This window comes from Ursus americanus, chromosome 5 (genome assembly GCF_024610735.1).
Source record: "Ursus americanus isolate L20-20 chromosome 5, mUrsAme1.1.p, whole genome shotgun sequence".
In the NCBI taxonomy this organism is placed as follows: Eukaryota; Metazoa; Chordata; class Mammalia; order Carnivora; family Ursidae; genus Ursus; species Ursus americanus.
In genome coordinates this window covers 69096216-69119945 of record NC_142131.1, presented here as the reverse complement: position 1 = coordinate 69119945, position 23730 = coordinate 69096216, and the positions used below count along the sequence as shown (strand labels likewise).

General features: G+C 36.3%; 2 long non-coding RNA genes across 2 annotated transcripts in view; both read left to right on the top strand.

Moving 5' to 3' along the window:
* LOC148110142 (uncharacterized) overlaps positions 1–546 on the top strand; it is a 182367-nt gene extending 181821 nt beyond the window's left edge. Inside the window, exon 3 of the long non-coding RNA XR_015724332.1 lies at positions 309–546. This is a non-coding gene — a long non-coding RNA (uncharacterized LOC148110142). The remainder of the gene's footprint in view (positions 1–308) is intronic.
* A 195-nt stretch (positions 547–741) lies between these two features.
* LOC123790424 (uncharacterized) overlaps positions 742–23730 on the top strand; it is a 61951-nt gene continuing 38962 nt past the window's right edge. The window contains exons 1-3 of the long non-coding RNA XR_006779082.2: positions 742–2175; positions 2690–2900; positions 7080–7312. This is a non-coding gene — a long non-coding RNA (uncharacterized LOC123790424). The remainder of the gene's footprint in view (positions 2176–2689; positions 2901–7079; positions 7313–23730) is intronic.

Genomic DNA, 23730 nt, shown 5'->3' with positions numbered 1-23730 from the left:
CTAAACAACCCTGATATTTACCTAATGCTAAAATAGATGAAAGGAAACTCATAACTTGGTCTAAAATATTCTTTTTGTAAATAGAATTAAGCAAGTGACAGTTATAAAATAATGCCAGTGTTGCTCTATCATTTTCTTATGCTGTAATATTGGATATCAGTTGCAAGCGACTATATCGCGATACTTAATAGTGTCTTAATAGTGTCAAATTCTGGATGAGACATGGGAGACTACACGTAATCCAAAAATTCTAGTTGATTTATTTTTATTTTTACTTTTTCTAAAGATTTTATTTATTTATTTGACAGAGAACGAGACAGCACAAGCAGGGGGAGCAGGAGCGGGAAAGGGAGAAGCAGGCTCCTCGCTGAGCAGGGAGCCCGATGCGGGGCTTGATCCTAGGACCCTGGGATCATGACTGAAGCTGAAGGTGGGCGCTTAACCGACTGAGCCACGCAGGTGCCCCTCTAGCTGATTCATTAAATCAAATCAAATGTTCATCTCTACAAAGTAAGTGGCAATCCTGTCATTATTCTAGCATTCAAACTGTCCACATTTTAAAAGCATGAGAGACTATGGACTCTGAGAAACAAACTGAGGGCCTCAGAGGGGAGGGGGGGTGGGGGAATGGGATAGACCGGTGATAGGTAGTAAGGAGGGCACGTATTGCATGGTGCACTGGGTGTTATACGCAAGTAATGAATCATCGAACTTTACATCAGAAACCAGGGATGTACTGTATGGTGACTAACATAATATAATAAAAAATCATTAAAAAAAATAAAATCCTGTAACAAATGCTTAACATATTTAAAACACAGAAGGGTGATGGATTTGTTTACAGCAACCCCATAACATGCCCTAAATGTCCGTTCTTCCCTTACTAGTCGGAGTACTGTAGCCATCAAACAAATTTCCACACCCTGAGCGTATTTTACTATTCCAAAGGTTTCCACACCTCTCCTGAGTGTGGCCTTGCTCCTACCAATGCTGTACTATCTTACCTATCATCCTCCACCCCTTTACTTCTCAAATCCATGTCTGTTATGACAGTCTTAGATTTTATAATATGTTTCTATGTTTGTGTCATCCACCAGATTTTGAGTTCCAGTGTCATAATCATCTTTTTATTCTCAGGACATAACTTGGCAGGTAGTCAACGAAGTATTTGTTTGTTGTATGAGTGAATGAATACAGTAGTGGTCTGTATCCTCATAGAAAATATACACTCGTGTGTAAGATGTTCAGACTATTGATCCGTTTATTAAATGTCCAAAGTATCAAATAAGACACTTGTGAAATGCAGTTGTCCTTGCTCTTGTCACAATAGAATCGTATCATTTACCTGGGATGTTAATTGAGGCAGAGAAATGGAGTCGTCAAGGTCCTTCAACTTTAGGATTCATAAAAAATATTTTAGATACTTCTAGCTCTTCTAACTCAATGATTGAGAAAAACATGAAAAATGGGGAAAATGGAACAGTCCCTATGATGTATCAGGAATAGTTTTATTTTGTATGAGTATATGTCTACCTGGAGGGATTTTCCTCTTCCTGTTACTTTTTGGAAATCTTTTAGGAGGCACGAGGTAGATGAGAGAAAGAAAGAACAGAGAGATGGCACTATGTAATCTATTTATGCAGATACATCTAGTTTCCATAACACTGGATTTTCTATCCATCTAAGGATATATGTTACTAATTAACTCAAGGGTTATAAGCAAATTGTATTTAGTTTAAAACTTTTCTATACACAACCTGTTCTGTCAGCCAATATTGACCAAGATTACCATCTCATTTACAGAAAAAATATCAAGGTTCCGATTGCATTTAATCTGTTGGTTTTGATGAACTTATTTTCACGACCATGAAAAGAGACAAATTCCAGGATATTTTCACAGTCAAACAATACACATGCCTTCATATTCAAAAGCCTGGAGAGGACCCCACCTGGTGAATACCTATTTCCCCCCGATTAAATGCAAATTCTACTGAGAGGGGTAACATTGCAAACTGTTGGATCTTACTGTTGATTCAAAATACTGTCCTTCTTTTCTCTAGCCCAAACGCCAATCTAGAGATGGAGCTGTGGTGTTGCAGGGGTGATGGGTATACGGTCTTTCTTTTTGCATCCATCCCTTGGTGATGGAATGGAGATTGTACAAATAAGGAGCAGGTATGCTCTCCTCTTACTTGACTGACTGTACCAAGTTTGCTGAGCACTGTCAGTTTGTTGTCACTTCTTCTCTTTCATATTAACTGGAGTTGGCTTCTTGTTGTAGCAGTCGTTGAAGTGTTTGTTCTCTTGAGATTGTTCTGGAACCTTCCTTGCTGCTAGAGATCTGGCTAACTTTTCTTTAAAGCTCTTCCAATCACCTTACTGTCTTCTGTCCTTTGCTCTTGTGATCCTTTGTGTGAACCGACTTTGGCTTTATAACAAACCTCTCTAAAACTTAGCGACCTTATTGTTTTTGTTGTTTACAGTCATTGCTATGTGGTTCTTCTCTCATGGACCAATTTATCCTATCTCTGCTTGGCTAGCTCTTGCATCTGTAGTCACCTGGCCAGTTGGATAACCTAGGGGCAACATCGCTTATGAGTTTATGGTTGATTAGTGAAGAACTAGAGATCTTATCCATGCCGGGTTTTCTGTTTGTTTATTTTATTTTATTTTTTTTTTCATTTTCCAGAAAATCAGGTCAGGCCTGTTCACATGGTCATCTAAATTTTTCAAGTGTTGTAAGAGACAGCAAGTCCCAACATACAAGAACTTGTCCAGACAAACGCTTCTTTGGGAAGATTCTCCTTCAGTCTCTCATGCTTCTTTTCACATCACGAAGCTCAGGAGAGGCATATTGGGCTGCTCAGAGGAACAGATAATATTCTGTTTCTTAAAATTTGGTAGGTATTTGTGTGTTCACTCTTCCTCTTTAAATTCTTTAAATTTAAATTTGTTGTATATATATTATCTTATGTGGTATATTTTAATATACACATTTTAAAGAATTTGGTAACAGGAAAAATTAGGAGACTTATAAATTAAATAGGCCTACTAGTTTGGCACCTAGTACTTGTTAACTTTAGCAATGTAAGAATTAATCAGTTACTCATTGGAAAATAATTAAAGACGAAATAAGAGTGAAAACAATAGATATAAGAAAGTTGGACTCCCTTTACAGAGACAGTGCCTGACTAAAAATAAAGTCAGTAAAATTTAATTTCCTAAATTCCTATTTTGTGTCTGAGTACAATGAAATTAAACTGGAAATACACAAAATAAAGATATCTGGGAAATTCTTCCAAATTTAAAATTAAATGGTATACTCACGCACATGGGTCCATAAGTAAACCACAAGAGACATTAGCAAATATTTTGAATAGAATCCATAGCATATCCTTATTATAAATACTAATGCTTTGCATGCTTGCAAATAACGTTCCATTCAGGGCTTATATTTTCACTCTGTATTATTTTTATTTTTAATATAGTTATCTTTCTCAGTCCTCTCACTTATGAGCTGTGCCTTTGTGTCTTGATTAAACCATTTCCTTTATCCCAAAGTTTAGTAGACATTTCAAACCCAAAGTATTTCTGATATTAGTCCTAAACCTCCTGATAGGATTCTCCATCTCAAATGACAGGAATGTTATCCTTTTAGTTGGTCAACCCCCAAATCATGGATTTATCCTTGGCAACTCTCTTCCTCTCACAGTTCACACTCAGTCTATCAGGAAATCCAGTCAACCTTATCTTCAAAACATTTCCACAGTCTGACAGCTATTATCTCCGCTGTCATAACCTTGGTCTTGATATCACACCCAGATTAATGCTCTACCCTCTCAACTTTTCTCCTGCTTCTCATCCCATTTATATCAGTGTCTTCTCAACATAGCAGACAGGGTGATAATTTAGATGTAAGTCCTGTCACGTCACTCGTTTCTTAAAACTGTCTCCTGTTTTTACTGTTGAAAGATTTTAACTACTGATTAAATTCTTTAAAATGTTATAGGTAAATTCATTTTTAAAACATTTATTCTTGGCATAAAAACAGGCACATGGATCAAGTGGAACAGAATAGGGAGCCCAGAAATAAACCCAAACATATATGGTCAATTAATTTATGACAGAGAAGCCAAGAATACACAGTGGGAAAAGGAGAGTCTGTTCAATAAATGTGTTAAGAAAATTGGATAGCCAGATGCAAAAAATGAAACTGGATCACTACTTACACCATACACAAAATAACCTCGGGGCGCCTGGGAGGCACAGCGGTTAAGCGTTTGCCTTCAGCTCAGGGCGTGATCCCGGCGTTGTGGGATCGAGCCCCACATCAGGCTTCTCCGCTATGAGCGTGCTTCTTCCTCTCCCACTCCCCCTGCTTGTGTTCCCTCTCTCGCTGGCTATCTCTATCTCTGTCAAATAAATAAATAAAATCTTTAAAAAAAAATAACCTCAAAATGACTGAAAAAACTGTAAAGCTATTAGGAGAAAATTTAGGCAGTAAGCACTTTGACATAGGCCTTGGCAATGACTTCTTTGGATTTGATACCAAAAGAAAAGGTAACAAAAGCAAAAATAAACTGGGAGTGTATTAAACTTTTGCACAGGAAAAAAAATACAATTTTAAAAAATGAGAAAGTAACCTATGGGATGGGAGGAGATATTTGCAAACCATGCATTTGAGAAGGGGTTAATATCCAAAATATATAAGGAACTCATACCACTCAATTGTAAAAAATCAAATAGTCCAATTAAAAATGGACCAAGGACATGAAAAGCCATTTTTCCAAAGGCATACAGTTGGTCAGCATAAATATGAGAAGGTGCCCAAGATCACTCATCATTAGGAAAATACAAATCAAAATCACTATGAAATATTGCCTCATACCTATTAGCATGTCTATTACCAAAAAGATAGGAGATAACAAATGTTGACGAAGATGTGTACTATCGATAGGAATGTAAATTGGTGCAGCCTCTATGGGAAACAGTATGAAGGTTCCTAAATAAGTTAAAATAGAAGGGCACCTGGGTGGCTCAGTGGGTTAAGCGTCTGCCTTTGGCTCAGGTCATGATCTCAAGGTCCTGGGATCAAGTCCTGCATTGGGAAGCCCTGCTCAACAGGGAGTCTGCTTCTTCCTCTGCCCCTCCCCCCTGCTCATGCTCTCTCTTGCTATCTCTCCCTCTCTCTCTCTCAAATAAATAAATAAAATCTTAAAAAAAAAAGAAATTAAAAATAGAACTATCATATTATCCAGAAATCCTACTTCCTGGTATATATCCAAAGGAAACAAAATTATCTTGAAGAGATATCTGTATTCCATGTTTATTACAGCTTTATTCACAATAGCCAAAGTAGAGAAACAGATTAAATGTCTGTGTCAATTGACAGATGAATGGATAAAGAAAATGTAGTATACGTATTTGTATTTATATACTTAAAATGTATATTCAATGGACTATTATTCATTCTTAAAAAAGAAGGAAATCCTATCATTCGCCACGACTACATGGAGGAACTTGGAAGGCATTATGCTGAGTGAAATAAACCAGACAGAGAAAGACAAATACCGCACGGTATGATTTATATGTGGAATCTTAAAAAAATAAAAACATTAAAAAAAATAAGTCAAACTCATAAATAGAGAGCAGAGAAATAAAGAAATAGTTTGCCAGGAGGTAGAAGAACTAGAGAAGTTGGTAACAAGAAAAAAATACATATTCTTCAGTTAGTAATGATGATTTTTCAAGGTATTTCTCCATTTATGTAGATTACAAGTTTATTGGCATAAAAATTTCCATAATATTCATTATCATTTCATTGCCTGCAACACTTTTGAAATTGTTACCTTCTTTCCCCTTTCCATGATCAATTATAAGGCAAGGTTTTAAAAAAATAATCATTTTTCTCGAAACAATTTAAGCTTTGTTAATACTCTGTTTATATGTTGCATTAATTCCTCTCCTACTTCATTTTCTTCTTATCTATCTGTGTTTATTTTGTGTTCCCTTTTTACTTTTTATTTTAGCTCATTAATTTTGTCTTCTGTCATTCCAATGGCAGCATTTAAATCTTTGATTTTGCCCTCGAAACACTATTTTAGTGGTACTTCACAACTTTTGTTGTGTCATATTGTTATAATTAAGTGCCAGATATTTTCTTAATATGTTAGTAATTTTCTTTTGATCCAATGGTGTTTATAAATGGACTTCTTAATTTACAGAGACACAGGAACATTGTAGTTATCTCTTAGTTGTTAATTTTTTAAGTTAGTTGCCTTATAGGTAGAGAAAATTTTCTGTAACTTCAGTGTTTGAAATTTGTTGAGGCTTACTGGTATGAGTCATTTTATGGCCAGTATTTGTAAATGTTTCATGAAGACTTTAAAAAAGGTGTGCATGCCACAATCGTAGGGTATAGTGTTTTATACATGTCTGTTAGGATGCTTGTTAAGTATAGTCCTTCAATACTTCCATGTACTTTGTGCCTTTTGTCTTTTTATTTTTTAAGTTACTAAGTAACTCTAGTTATTGATGTGTCTGTTTCTCATATATTTATGTAATTTATTTTCTTCTGTGTCTTTTCTTTCTGTGATATATAGTATTTTTTTATTTTTAGTGAATTGAACTTCTATTTATGAGACACTCATCTGTATCTCAAATAAGCTTTTACCTACAACCCATTGTATCTAGAGATATAACCACAGCTGTTCTTTTTAGTTTGCATATCATATCGTTACTATCCTTTCACTTTTTATATTTTTATATTATTTTCTTTAGTTGTTTGTTTGTTTTAAGTAAGCTCTATGGCCAGCGTGGGGCTTGAATTCATGCCCCTAGAGAGCAAGGGTCGCATGTTCTATGACTGACCCAACCAGGCACTCACATATTTCTCTTTGACCTTTTCTTTATGAATCATTGACGTTAACTTGTGCATTCATTTCCTAACTCCACATTCTGTCCTGTTGTTCTATTTGCCTCTCCTTGTGCCAAGCTGTCACTCTTATATTGGTAAGTCTATATCTGGCAGCCATCATGTCCTCCAATTATGTTGTTTTTCTTCCAAATTGCCTTTACAGAGCTTCTCCTCTGCTTGGGGAGTAGAACATTGGAAAAGAAGCTTACTACTCTTTTAACAAATGAGTAAAAGTTGGATAGTCTACAAAACCATAACTTTTATTGAATCCATCAAAAGTTGAAGGCAATCAAGGGAAATGAATTCCAAAAAATGACATACTCCTGTGAAGAGAGAAAAGATACCATTTCACCTTTGACAACTCATGGAAGGAAGAATTGGCTGCCATTGTAACAGGTAAGAATAAATTAGCTCAGAGTCCATGGTCTCTTGTGGTTGGGAAACAAACTGAGGGTTTCAGAGGGGAAGGGGGTGGGGGATTGGGATAGGCCGGTGCTGGGTATTAGGGAGGGCACGTATTGCATGGAGCACTGGTTGTTATACGCAAACAATGAATCGTGGAACACTACATCAAAAACTAAGGATGTACTGTATGGTGACTAACATAACATAATAAAAAATTTTTAAAAAAGAATAAATTAGCTCAAATTTTAATAAATTTCTAAAATTGGGTTTGGGCTACTGCATCAGTTCGGAACAATTGGGAATTCTAGACACAAGGATAGTTTTTAGACACATGCTTTTCTGCAAAGACCTCTAGTGATTGTTCGCAAGAAGGATTGACTCAAGGCAGGAGGCCAAAGACAGGCCATTTCTGTGGTTGAAGAAAGATGAGGTAATTTGTGCTCTTGGCTGGAAGGGTATAAAACATTGCACATATCTCTGACTTTTTTTACCTACATGAAGCAAAAGCCTTTAATCACTGGCAGAGGAGAACAAACCTCTCAGCTCCTGGGCAACCCAACCCAGGGAGAAGCTAGGAAATCTTCCTTCCAGTTACCAAAATCCAGGCAAAACTTGAATGCTTCTGGTGGAATGGTAGAAGCAGAGGTCTTCTGTCTGTTGGGGGAGGAGGAAGAAAATCTTTTGCTTCTGGGATCTCGTACCAATATAAAGAAGAGATATATTACAGATGTGAGCAGAGAAAGGAAACTTATTTCTGCCAAATCCACTACACAGGAAAAACAGACAATGGTCATCATGTACTGAGGGTCAGTAATGACGAGACATTCCCCCACCACCACCATTTCCAACTGCATAGAACTTGCCTAAGACTGTGGTTTGACAAGGGAACAGACTAGCCTCTTTACCCTCAAAGTTAACGGAGTACTGTGCCACTGTAGTCTGCTGCTGGGGGATGGGCAACAGTGTGAAGGCAGGAGTTCTCTGTGATGTAGGCAAGCATGCAAAATATTGCTGAAAAATTAAAGTAAGTAAACAGAAAGATAAATCCTGTGGATAGATTAGAAAGGTCAGTGTTGTTAAGATGGCTATCCTCCTCAACATCTATAAGCCCAACAAGTGATATCAAATTATATAAAGCAGTGACTGAACTGGAAAGAGAAGTAGACCCACAATTAAAATGAAGACTCCAATATCTCTCTCTTGGACAACTTTATGCCAAAATTTTGAATACACAAATAACATAATTGACCGAGCACATAGACAAAAAACGAATCAGGTATATAACATGAACAACAAAATCAGACAACTTTTTTTTTTTTTAAGATTATATTTATTTATTCGACAGAGAGAGACAGCCAGCAAGAGAGGGAACACAAGCAGGGGGAGTGGGAGAGGAAGAAGCAGGCTCACAGCAAAGGAGCCTGATGTGGGGCTCGATCCCATAATGCCGGGATCATGCCCTGAGCCGAAGGCAGATGCTTAACCGCTGTGCCACCCAGGCGCCCCCAAAATCATACAACTTAACCTTCTTTTAGAAGACTCCCCAGCAATAGGATCCCCACTATTTTTTCAAGTGAATCTGGACACTGACTAGAATTATCTTATTTAAATTGAAAGTAATTGAAGTATACAGTATATATTTTCTGACTACAGTACAATTATTATTATTTATTTTTTTATTTTTTTAATTTTAATGATTTTTTATTATGTTAGTCACCATACAGTACATCCCCGGTTTCCGATGTAAGGCTCAATGATTCATTAGTTGTGTATAACACCCAGTGTACCATGCAATACGTGCCCTCCTTACTACCCATCACCGGTCTATCCCATTCCCCCACCCCCCTCCCCTCTGAGGCCCTCAGTTTGTTTCTCATAGTCCTTAGTCTCTCATGCTTCATTCCCCCTTCTGATTACCCCCCCATTCTTTATCCCTTTCTTCCCCTACTGATCATTCTAGTTCTTATGTTCCATAGATGAGAGAAATCATATGATAGTTGTCTTTCTCTGCTTGACTTATTTCACTTAGCATTATCTCCTCCAGTGCCGTCCATGTTGTAGCAAATGTTGAGAACTCGTTCTTTCTGATAGCTGAGTAATATTCCGTTGTATATATGGACCACAACTTCTTACTCCAGTCATCTGTTGAAGGGCATCTCGGCTCCTTTCACGATTTAGCTATTGTGGACATTGCTGCTATGATGACTACAGTACAATTAAACTAGAAATCAACAAAAGACAGATATGGACAGCACGTGGATCCAAAAAAATTTGTAAGCAATAGTAGCAAATATTTATATTGAATAAAAAGGAAAATGCAAAAAACTTGCAGGACGCAGCAAAAGCAATGCTTAGAGAGAAGTGTATAGCATTAAATTCTTGTATTCGAAAATTAGAGATATTCTCAATGTCTACCTTACCTAGAAGGAAAAAGCAGATGTAACGTAAAGGAAGAAGGCAGGTAATGATGAAGATAAGAGCAGAAAACACTGACATACAAACATTCACGCACATACAAAGATTTATCTACTCACACGCACATAAAGACACACATACACAGAAAATCAAGAAAGCCAAAAGCTGATGCTTTCAAAAAAAATGATAAAAGTGATAAAACTCTAGCAAGATTAATAGAGAAAATAAATTTTTAAAAAACATTGTCATTGATGAAAGGGGAAGCATACATCTTACAGACAATAAACTGATAATAAGTAAATAGTTTGGACAACTTTATGCCAAAATTTTGAATACACAAATAACATAGGAAAATTCCTTTAGGCTGAAAGTAACAAACTTATTCAAGAGGAAGGAGATACTCTGTATGATCCTAGCTATTATATAAATTGAGTTCACTGTTATATACCATCCTACAAAGAAAACTTCAGATCCAAATAAATTTGTTACTAAATTCTACCAAACACTTAGGAAAAACAGTACACGATTTATATACAAGCTTTTCCTATAAATGAAAGAAGAGGGAACACTTCTGAATTCATTTTATAAGAAGTGTTACCCCGATACAAAACCAGACAAAGGCATTACAAAAAAATGTAACTATAGACCATTATCCCTCATGAATAAAGACACAAGCAATCTTTTACAAAATTATATCAAGTGGAATCCAGCAATATATAGAAATGATAATATATCATGACCAAATTTTTCAGAAATATAAAAGTTCGATTCAGCATTTAAAAATCAATCAATATATTGTACCATAACAAAATGGTATAAAGGAGAAGTAAAATGAATATCTCAATACATGTAGAAAGAGTATTAGTCAAAATTTAACGTTCATGATTTAAAAGAAATTTTCACTTAGAATAGATAGAAGGAGTGTATGCTTCTCCATCTAACAGAACATCTACTAGGAAACTAATGCTGAAATACTGAGTGCTTTCCCAGCACTGTCTTTCCCATGAAGACAATAAACAAAGCAAGGACATCTACTCTTACTAGATTTTTTTCAACATTTGATTGGCAGACATAATCAGGACAAGAAAATAAAAAGATATAAAAAACATAGAGATTGTAAAGAAAGAAACGGTCTTTATTCATATAGGACTTATTCTTCTATGTAGAAAATCCCAAAGACCCTATAATAAAGTTATTACAACAAATAAATGAGTTGAGTACTATTAGAATATACAAGGGCAAAATACAGAAATAAATTATACTTCTCTACAATGACAATGAAGGGTTGTAAATTGAGATTATAATAATGATATACATTTTAGCAACATGAAAGTATGAGATACTTAGGGATTAATAAAACAAAATATATACAAGATTTGTATGCTCAAATACAGAAAACACTGGTGAAAGGAACTAATGAAGACCTCAACATATGAAGAAATACACTGTTCATAGATAGACATACTCAGTATTATTAAATGTCAGTTCTCCCCAAATCTATATTTCAGGGACTCTGAGGCGAAATCTTAGAAAGATTTTTTTTGTAGAAATTGACAATCTGACTTGAAAATTTATAAGGAAACAAAGAAAGCCAAAATAATTTTGAAAGGTTTAAGTTGTGGGACCCCACTGTCTGATTCCAAGACTTACACCAAAACTAAGGGGATCAGGATGGCATAGTATTGGAATGAGGATAAATGTATGGATCATTGGAAAAATCGAGGGTCCAGAAATAGATCCTCATATACACGGTGCCAAAGTAATATAGTAAAAATAGTAATTTCAACAAATAATGCTGGAACACTTCAAAAACAATGAAAACAAATAAACTTTGGCCCTTCCTACAGCCATATGCAAAAATCAGATTAAATCTGGTCAGAGACCTAAATGCAAAAGAGAAAACTTACATTAGAAATAATAGAAAAAAAATTCGTGACCTTGAAATGGACAAAAATATCCTAGGAAATCAAAATCATGAATGATGAACAACTATAAATTAAGCTTCCTTAGAATTAAAAGATTTTTGCTTTTTGAAAATTACTATACCAAAATAAAAACCAAGCCAATACCTTGAGAAAATATTTGTATACGCATATAGGACTTGAATCCAAGCTATATGCAAAACTCAGTTTCACAAATAAGGCAATCGAATAAAAACAGGCAAAAATTTGAGCCTTTAGCTAAAGAATATATTTGAATGTAAATATGCACATGACAAGATGCTCAATATCATTAGTCATTATGGGAATGCAAATAAAGCTAAAACCAGTACCACTAGTACACACCCGCTGGAATGGCTGAAAGAAAAACATAAAGGGAGTCGTTAGTGTGGACTCAACTATGGAAGAAATAGAATTCTCATCTATTGCTGGTGGGATGCAAAATACCTTTTCAGGTGTTAGCTCTTGGAAGAGATTTTTCCACCTTGTTGGCCATAATTTTTCCAGAAATACAAGACTCCTAGAATGATAACTTATTGTAGTATGAATACTTTCAAGTCTGATGTCATGTATCTTGCAAAGCACAGTTTACATATTCATTATACAAATTATTAAAAATAATGAGATTGGTACCATTATGTTATTACTTCTAAGTCAATTATAAAAATTAGGAAGCAAATTATCTATTTATTTTATTTTAATTATTACAATAGCAATTCTTTTTATAATTTATGAAATTATTCCTAATAATGAACCAATAGAGTTTTTGACACCTATATCTGTGGCTTGGACAATATTAAAAGATGAGTTTCTATAATAGGGACTTTTTCTTTAATAAAAAAAAAAGTCTAACATATTTTAGAGAAAGATTATCATTTGCTCATAAGAATTTATCATGGAGCCAGACTGCATTGAGTACTGTGTAGGCAAGTATATTTGTATCCCTTCAAATTTACATTTTTAAAGTATTTGTTCTATATTTTTGTTGGATAAGTTGAACCACATACAGAAATGGTGAAGAAAGGGGATACTTACTCTATTGTGTGAACCCAAATTTGTGAATATCATACCAACAGAGTCAACAGAGAATCCTTTTCAATCATACTCAGTTCTTGGAGAATATTGAGATATATGTTTTTTTCATTTCATTATACTTTCTGTAGCTGTCCAGTATTCCAATACTTTGTAAGGGTCTAACAGAGATTGATGGTTGACAATCCATCTACCCCTTCAACTAGTTTTACATGCAAACTGTTGGGTTATTTCTCCTATATATTGAAAGAAAGATATACAAAGAATAGGGGAATGTCTGTTACACATTTACTGAATTCACATGCTCTTGTACAAAGGTGAGGTTGTACTCTTTAATATTGCAATTTCCTGGCTGTTTCATGTCATGCTTCCTAAAAATCTTTTCTTCTTGTTGTTCCTTTAAGTCTCAAAGTATTTTAAGATTGGCAAACACTGTAGTAATTTCTGGGCATTTTGATAAAATTGACAGCAATGCTATGTTAGACATGACAAAACAGTTCATTTCACTCAATGACAAAAGAAAAATCTGTATAGCATAGGATCCCTTTACAAACATTTTGTAAATGAGTACATCAGGAAACTTGCTGTTTGCCTCTATAAAGCAGTTTATCAGGCTATGCGCTTGACATAGTTATGAAATATTCCTCCATAATGTTTGTAAAAACGAGCCATTCTCCTTCAGCTCTTACAACTGTAGAGGCAAGATAATTGTCTCCATAATTGATACCAGTTTTGTCTGAGTAATCATCAAACTTTGTAGACTGCCCAGAAGCAACCCTTGCTGCTTCGGATAATTACATCTTGATTTTCATCAGTGTCTTCATAAGGCATCAAGTGGGTGGGTGGAAACGCTGTCAAAGTGATTCCATTCAAATTATCAACACTTTATTTTAAGGTCACTGCAGATGCATTCCTAAGATATGACATAGATGATGGTTAGTGTATAGTGAATACTAAAGGAGTTAAAATTTACATACAGATGACTTTTTAGACTAGAGCATAAAAAAAGTCTGTTAGAAAGCAAAACAGTTCACTCCCTTTAAGATGTTTCTAATTTAAAGAGCTGTGGGAAATAATTTCTAGAAGCATGAAGTATTTCAAGTATCTCCAGAGATTTGATATATACCCAGAACAGGGCATCACTACAAGAGGATACAGGACATTGTCAAGCTACAGAACATGTTTCACTGCCCAAGACTCACAGTTACTACCATGAAGCCATATGATTCATAGATACAGGATCGAAACATTCTAGAAATCTCTATAGCCCTAACTCAAGGGTGTGAATCTTCAAACTCCCATGATATTGTGTGCCATTCCATTGTGATCTAGACCCTCTGTTATGGAGCCCAGCTGTCCTGAGGACCCTAGACATGCATGCTCTTTGCTTGATAGAAATATATAAACCAATAGGGGTTGCAATCATAGGCACATTCATAACTTTCTACTGTCTCTCATTCCAATCTGTTTCCTTTTCTGTGGTCTGATGGCTAAGTAAAGTGTAAAAGCAGTGTTTCAGACAGTGAGGAGCCCTGTGGCATGGACTCCTGACTGATGGAAACTGTGAGATAATAGATACGTATTGTTTTAAGTCACTACGTTTATGGTAACTTGTTACACAATAATACAACATTAATACAGTAAACGCTCAACAAATATTTGTTAAACTTTTTATTTCACAATGTTTCCTGAGTCCTGGACACTGGTGTTTGCTTTGTCGATCCGCCATTTATTCATCAAGCATAATTTAACTTTGAGCATAATTGATAACTAGCAACAGTACAATTCTGGGGAATGCTGAACGCCGTTTTACTCATAAAGATTTTCTGATTTCTCGATTGATGTGCATTTAGTGAAATCGTTTTGAAAGTCTCATGTTTATGATTATGGATATTGATATTATGGTCAGTAAGTACTTTTGCTCACTTACTTTCTTGTCAGTCTGAACAGTTCTTTGTTGATTATTTAAAGTAGTTTTGCAATGATGTGCTTCCAAGTTAGTGGCTGGTATTCAGCTGTGAGCTTTTGTTTGGCAGGGAATGTCTGTAATTAAGCTTTGTATTTTCAACATCTAGCACTTTCCGATGCATACCAGGCACACACTCATTGTTTCTTAGAAATTAGTGTATACAGTATGTAGTAAAAGGGCATATATTCTATAAAAGTATATAAAACAATCAATTTGAACAATTTCATTCCAACCATGTGATTTTAAATTATAAAGCAAGCATCCTTGGTACATGACGTCACTAATATATAACGTATAGATTTATTAATGGGAAGATTCTAATCCAAATTATAAACATGGTGTAGAGGACCGGTGCCTTGCTCGTATTCCCTTTTCCTGGAAGTTCTACCCATTTCCCAGTTGCTGGGCGTGTTGGCTGCTGTGTGCTGATTCTCTCTCCAGATAATGCCTCGAGATGAGACAGGTCTTTGGTGTGATTTACCTTCCAGAGGCTGCCGATGAAGTTCACCTAAGACTACCCCTTTGGTTCACCCTGTCTTATTTCCCTTTCTGTCTTACAGGTTTATTTCTATACTTCTTCCTTAACTCATGTGCACCTGTCAAAATCCATGATTTCATGATCTGTATGGTGTCCAGATGTGACAAAAGCTTCTGGGCTACAGCTTCTCCCATGTGTTTCTTCTTTATTCCAGGCCCCTAAAACTCAAAAGATAAGTTATCCACCACCAGGCCCTCTGTCCCCAACACATGCGTGGCGAGACATTGACAGGATAGCTGCATTCAGAGTAGAAATGGAAGACACTGTAAGAGTTACTGGATCGTAGCAGTATTGAAGTCCACCTGAACACGTGTGTCCAGGTCCCACTTTTTCAAAGACAGGGAATGCTCTCTGTGGCCCAGTTTTGCCACCTGGAGTTGTTCCCTTAATCCTTTATTCTTCACATCTCTTGGCTAAACCCTCAGAGACTTTCCTTCTTTTCCGTAAGAAATGTCCCACGTGTGGACGGAGCAACTTTCTTATCCTGCTTCCTGCCTGTAGAAAGTTGGCAGCTCAGAACCTACTTTTTCATTTTTAACTCTCCCATGCCTTTATCATCCAGGCTGGTACTTAGGCCAGGACACCTGTCTTAGGAACGTTGTTATTTTTCTGTGAATCTCTCCATCTCAAAAGTGACATCCAAAATTATTTCTGAGACTCGTCTATTTGCGATAAGGAAGGGTGCTGTGCGATAACATTCTTAAGATTCTTTTTTCTTTTTAAAAAAAAATATTTATTTGAGAGAGAGAGAGAGTCAGAGAGCAAGCATGAGTGGGGGGGGGCAGAGGGAGAAGCAGACTCTCCGCTGAGCAGGGAGCCCACTGGGGGACTCCATCCCAGGACCCTGAGACCAGGACCTGAGCTTAATTGACTGAGCCACCCAGGTGCCTGATTCTTTTAAGTCCTGTATATTTCCTAGAAATTAGTTTTTGCTCTACTTACTTCTCTTTTGCAGTATCTCAGAGTACTCAGTGGGAAAAACTCAGTTGGCACTTTCAGCATTTTAACTGGATACCTCCTTGTCCAAATCAAAAAGTCCCTTAAAGAGGTTTTCTCACTGCCAACTTCCCTCGGGTTGTACTTTTTCCCACCTTTTTTTTCTACCAGCCCAGAGCATGACTTGCCTTTTTGAGACTCCAATAACATCTTCCTTTCTGTCTTTTCGTGCTCCGTTGGAGTTTGCCATTTATTTATCCAGCGCAGCCCTCTGACCAGTTTTTCACCCTTTCCTGCTGTCTGATCCAAAATCCAGTACCACATACTTCAGGGTTTTGTTACGCTGCTAACTACCAATCCCCATCTTATGTATCTATTTCTACGTAACAGACCATCCCTGGGTACTGTACTATCGTAAAACAACAATCATATTGTTTGTTCCTGATCTAATGGGTCAGCACTTTGGCCTGTATTTGGCCATGAAGTTGCAGTCATCTGGCCTCTCAATGTGTCTATATTTTCCAAAGTGTCTTTAGCATCTGCTCTGCTTGTCAGCCTGGTTTTTCTTTCCATGTGCCCTTTTAACAGCAAAGGTCCAGTTTTTTCACATAGAAGCACCACGTCCCAAGAGCGTAGAAGGTGCGAGGCTGAGGCCGGAAAGTCACAAAACTTCATTTTTGTTAAATTCTTTAGGTCGTAGCATGTCACAGGCCAGCCCGAGTTAAGAATGTAAAAACAGACTCTATACTTCATAGTAGGAACTGAAAAGGAGTAGGTTACAGAAATGAGAGGGATTATTGTGGCCATATTTGGAAATAATCTACCACAAGAATGTAATTGATGGATTAGCTTGTGTTACGTATTTTATTCTTGGATTCATAATAATGAAAAACAGTTGCCTTATAATGCTAGAACTTAACATTTACAGAGATTTCAAGCAGTTCATCAAATATAATTATCTGGACCAAATTCTATTATCAAAGGTAGCTTCCTGGCCTATTACAAAATTATTAAGGAATAATAATAACTCAGCAATGTGCATGTAAATTAAATTCCGGAAAGATAGTTTGATTTATAAATATTTGTTCCTGTTTGTATTCATTATGAGTATTTTCCCCAGAGTTAGAATTTTTTCATTATTTCCCCAAATTGTCTACTTGTCGTAGTTATCCTCTTTAACATTATTGTATTTGCGCATCTTCAGTACCCTATTTTAGTTCAGCTCTTTATTTAAATGTACTAACTTTAAGCAATAATGAAAAGGATGTTATTCTATAACACTTAAAGTGTTCTTAACTACTTGAAATAATCTCTGAACATTATTTTTTCCTAATATATTTAAGTCCATTAAAATGTTTTAATAGCATGCTAAAAATCTTAGCAGATTGTCAATAGTTACGGTTCACAACCCGAATATTTTGAGAGGTGGTTTCTAAGCTTACACCTAATTTAACAAATTAATCTCATGATACTGACTCATGTTTGCTGTGTAAAAGTCTAACCTGACTTTTGAGATGTTCTCTGTGCCATTAAAAATTATGTTGAAAACTATTTGTTTTGATTGTGAAGTTCCACCAGAAACTATAAGCATTATTATCCCAGTTGTCTGTTGTACATTTTACCTGGTCCAATTATAGAGTGGATTATTGTGTATATGAATGTTTGTAGGGACCAAAACATCTTAAAGTCATTTACAGCTTCTAAAATGATTTTCTATTTTACTGGATTCCCTTTAACTTCGTATTAATATTTGTAAGAAAGTGGCCTAGAAAAGTTATGTTAATCTCTCTATTCTTCTTTTATTGAAGTATTTTTACCTATACTCTGATGAACTGTAAAATGTTACTCTTTACCCTTCTTCTAGTTTGACTTCTAACTTTTCTCTCATGTTCAGACTTAGGACTTCATTGTCTCTGCTAAAAATATCAATAAAATAAATTTCAAATTTCTCTGAAAAAATGCTAAATTAACGTTAAAAAATTCAAACTTATCACTAAATTCCAGTTACTCTGGCACATATCTGAAGTAATTTACTTGTAAAAATACAAGAGTTGCAACCATAAGTAATATTGTATTTTTATAGTACTTCTCATGGTGCTCGCCACGGACTGAACTGTGTTCCTCCCAAATTCATTTGTTGACCTCAACCCCCAAGATGCCTGTATTTGAGATAGGGCTTTTAGGAATTAGTTAAGGTAAACTGAGGTCATAAGGGTAGTATCTTAATCCTGTATGGTTTCTGGCCTTATAAGAAGAGGAAGAGAGGGGCGCCTGGGTGGCACAGCGGTTAAGCGTCTGCCTTCGGCTCAGGGCGTGATCCTGGCGTTATGGGATTGAGCCCCACATCAGGCTCCTCCGCTATGAGCCTGCTTCTTCCTCTCCCACTCCCACTGCTTGTGTTCCCTCTCTCGCTGGCTGTCTCTATCTCTGTCAAATAAATAAATAAAATCTTTAAAAAAAATATAAGAAGAGGAAGAGAGAGTGATGACTCTCTCTCCATACTCATGTACCAAGCAAAGACTTTGTGAGCGCACAGTGAGAATGCTACCATCTGCAAGCTGGGAAAAGAGTTCTCACCAAAATGTGGCCATATTAGTGCTATGATCTCAGACTTTGAGACTCCAGAACTCTACAAAATTAAGTTTCTGTCATATAAGCCACCTGGTCTACAATATTTTGGTACGGCAGCCCAAGTCAACAAATAGAGTGCTTTAAAGTTTAGTTCTGTCTAGATTTTAATTAATTGGGTCAAAATTGTGAAGCCTTATTCCCCAGTCTGGTTCTTCAAGAAATGATCTCACACAATTTTCCTGGAGGAAAGCTCCTGTGATTATAAATTGGGACAGGCTGCATAATAGAGTCCCCTCTTGGAAACTCACATTATATAGTCATGTATTATAGCTGTTGTAATCCTACTATATAATGTTGCATAACCCACATAAAGCCAGAATTTCTTGAGATTAAGTTTTTAATTCACATTTTATCTCAGCATGAAGAAAGAAGAAAAAAACTCATTCAAAATATTGAAAAGCAGCATGTGCTTTCATTGAAAATTTATTGGAGACATGAAAGAGGGGATTGCAGAAGTAATTACACAGTAACACTGGCTAAAATCGTCTTTAACAATATAATACTCAAAGTTCTTTTTTTTTAAATACGATATTTATTTATTTGAGAGAGAGCACAGAGGGAGAGGGAGAAGCAGACTCCCTGCTGAGCACAGAGCCTGTTGCGGGTTTCGATCCCCAAACCCTGAGATCATGAGTCTAGCCGAAGTCAGGTGCTTAACTGACTGAAGCACCCAGGTGCTCCAACATTCAAAGTTCTACACCACATATAGTCACCACCTCTTTTCTTTCCCTCTAAAAAATCTTTGAAATGTCATATTTCCATATCTGTTTTGATTGTGTTCTCTTCTTCCATATTCAGATCACCCAATAGTAAGACTACTTCCTTAATATAGAGAGAATTTTAGACCTTTTTCTCAATTCTCTCTTGTATTCCCATAGACTGATAACTAACAAAGATATCTACTTATATGATTATTTTTTGAAATTCTGTTGTTTCTTACAGTTGCTTACTCCATAGTTCACGCACTTTATAACATACCTATCAATATCATAAGAAATGAGGGTTTTACAGGTTGCAAACTTGGAACATGTGTTAGAAACACAGTTTTGTGTTCACATAGGTTGAAACTTCAGTTATTCCTATCAATGTACTTTCCAAACAGCAGGTGCATAACAAATGCACATTTAAAAAGTAATTGAATGTTGACCTGCCAGCATTAAAGAAGCAAACCAAACTTAAATGTTCTATACTGGGGTAAAATGTAATCACACGAAGATTTTGGTAAGATACAAATACTTAACTAGTATAGGAATAATGAAACAGAGTCAAAACCAATTCCCTTTTTCTAGATTAGTTAATCCTTATTCTTTTTAATAGCGTGTGTGTGTGTGTGTGGGGCGGAGTAATCTTAGGTATGCACTTGTTTGCAACATAATGAATTACCTCTGTTAATATTCTAATTATAATCCATTTTGAAGCAATTATAATACGTTTCCCAAAGAGCTTCCTGCCCCCTTCTGCAAGAGCTCACAGTTCATAGCCAGAAATTTTAGTTTACAATGAACTACACAGTTCTACTGATGAAGGACTGGCTGCCAAAGAAACAGTCGTCTCTCAGTAAACAACTGGAAAACTGGAACAAGGTAAAGCAAGGTGTTAGACATTGGATAACAGGCCCCTCAGTCAGACCCTGGTACCAGCCTCCAACCAGGAGGTAGTATCTAGGCAGTTTCTGGGATATATCCCAGGAAGGAGACAGCCGGCGTTCTCAGTGAGCTGAGGAGAAGCATTTGAAGGGCAGGGAGGTCAAGAAATCGAGAATTGTGAAGAAGAACATCAGAGAGCAAGACAGAGAACAAGCTGTGGAGATGTGCTCAGCCTGTGGCTGACCTCTGATCTGTGCATCAGTGAGAGAAAACTCCCCGAGGCTGCCAAGGAGAACCACCGGAAGTCCACAGGCTGAAAAAGCCCCATGCCTCACGCAAGCTTAGGAGTAGTTGATTCTCATCTGCCATGGATAAGAGATGTCACATTACTTGGGGTGTTGAAGAGATTCCCCAGAAAAGTGTAACCTCTTGTGGTGGTGTTAAATTGGTTCCAAGAACAAGGCTCTTTGGGGCTTGCCATGTCAGAGCTTAGAAGTAAGCTTGTAATAGGGCCAAATGGGTTTACAATTTATTTGACAACATCACTGACTAAAACCAAAGACGAAGAGAGAATTTTAAAAGCAGCAAGAGAAAATAAATGCTCACACACAAGGGAACCCACATAAGGCTATCAGAATGTTCAGGAAAAATCTTGCTGGCCAGGAAGAAGTGGGAGGATATATTCATAGTGCTAAAAGGAAAAAAAAAAATAACCAAGAACACTTAACCAGGAAAAGCTACCTTTCAGGTTAAAGGACAAATAAAGACATTTCCAGACCAAAAAGAAAACAAAACAAAACAAAAAACAAAAAACCTGAAGGAGTTCATTACCCTCAGACCTGTCTTATAAGAAACGCTAACAGGAGTCTTTCAAGTCAAAAGAACTCTAACTAATAATATGATACTCCATGTAAGTGTAAAACTCACTGGTAAAGGTAGGCATGCGATCAAATTCAGAATACTCTAACACTGGAGTGTGGTGGTATGCTATTAAGTCTAGTAGAAAGGGTAAAGCACCAAAGTATTAAAAATGACTATAGCTACAGTAATTTGTCAATAAATGCACAATATAAAAAGAGATAAATTATAACATTAAAACAAAATGTAAAGGGGGTGGTAAAAGAGTATTTTTTTTGTATGTAATGTTACCAGTTTAAAGACTTTATATACTGTTACAACTATACGATGTTTTATGTATGCCCCATGATAACCACAAAGCAAAAAACTACAGTAAATACACCAAAGACAAAGAAGGGGAATCAAAGAATATCACTATACAACATCATAAATTCTCAAAGGAAAACAGTAAGAAAGAAAGGAACTACAAAACAGCAAGAAAACAGCAAGATGACATTGATAAATCCTTACAGATCAATAATTGCTTTAAATGTAAATACTTTAAAATCTCTAATCAAAATACATGGATGGATTAAAACAGAATGAATGGATTAAAAAAGAAAGAAAAAAAGAAAAAGACCCAACTGTATGATGCCTATAAGAGACTCACTTCAGCTTAAGGACATACATACACTTAAAGGAGAGATATGAAAAATTTTTCCATGCAAAGGAAAGCCAAAAAAAGTAAGGATAATTATAAGAGATAAAATGGACTTTAAGTAAAAATAATTGTAACAAAATAAAAAAGTCATTATATAATAATAAAAGGGTCAATTAATCAAAAGGACCTAATAAGTGTGTATGTATATTCACCCAGTATCAGAGCACCTCAGTATATTAAACAAACATTAATAGAACTTTCCCTGATCTAACCAAAGAAGTGAAACATATTTGTACACTGAAAACTGTAAGACACTGATGAAAGAAATTGAGGAAGACACAATAAATGGAAAGATAACTTGTATTCATGGATTGAAAGAGCTAGTATTGTTAATATGCCCACAACACCCAAAGCTATCTGCAAATTTAATGTGATTCCTCTCAAAATTCCATAGGCATTTCTTATAGAAATAGAAAAAAAAATCCTAAAATTGTATGGAACCAGAAAAGACCCCCCAAAATCAAAGCAATCTTGAGAAGTAAGAATGAAACTGGAGGCAACACACTTCCTTGATTTCAAACTATATTGTGAAGCTACAGTAGTTGAAACTGGGCGGCGGGGGTGTTGGCATAGAAACAGATTCATGGGTCACTGCAGCAGAACAGAGCCCAGAAATAACCCCATGCAATATACACGGTCACTCATCTTTGACCAGGGTGCCGAAGACACAGTGAAGGAAAGAAAGTCTCTTCAATAAATGGTGCTGGAAAAACTGGAAAAACATGCCAAAGAATGAAACTGGACTCTTAAAGTATTCACAAAAATTAACTCAAGGAGGGCACGTATTGCATGGAGCACTGGGTGTTATACGCAACTAATGAATCATCGAACTTTACATCAGAACCAGGGATGTACTGTATGGTGACATAATATAATAAAAAAACATTAAAATAGAAAAAAATAAAATAAAAATAAATAAATAAAAATAAAAAAATGGCATGCAAAAAAAATGGATTAAAGCCTTAAATGTAAAGCCTGAAATCATAAAACACTTAGAAGAAAACATAAGTAAAAAGCTTTTTTTTTTTTTTTAAAGATTTTATTATTCATTTGACAGAGAGAGAGAGAGAGAACAAGCAGGGGGAGTGGCAGGCAGAGGGAGAGGAAGAAGCAGGCTCCCCACTGAGCAGAGAGCCCAACACGGGCTGGATCCCAAGACCCTGGGATCATGACCTGAGCTGAAGGCAGACAGGTGCTCCGGAAAAAGCTTTTTGACATTGGCCTCGAATGCACCCAGATAACTATACACATGAAACCTTATCCACCTCAAACCTATTTTATTGGTTATATCATGCACTTGAAGCCTGAAGCCTGAAACAAGTATTGTAATAGATTTAGGAAATTTTTGAAGATGATATATATGTTGTTTTTTTTTGTTTGTTTGTTTTAAAGATTTTATTTACTTATTAGAGAGAGAGACAGCCAGTGAGAGAGGAAACAGAAGCAGGGGGAGTCGTAGAGGAAGAAGCAGGCTCCCAGCAGAGCCGGGAGCCCAATGTGGGGCTTGATCCCAGGACTCTGGGATCATGCCCTGGGCCGAAGGCAGACGCTTAACGACTGAGCCACCCAGGTGCCCCGATGATACGTATGTTTTTAATATGAAGGGGTATGCCTCATTCAGGGTCAGAGGGAAAATTGTGGTAGCTAGTTTTCAAGGGTTGCTACCAAGAGAACCTTACTTCTTGGCATTTAAATCCTATTATATATAGCCCTTTCCACCTTGCATTTGGGCTACCTTTGCATTATAGTAGGGTGTGGCCAAAGTGATACTGTGACACTTCTGAGGCTAGGTCATAAGAAAAAG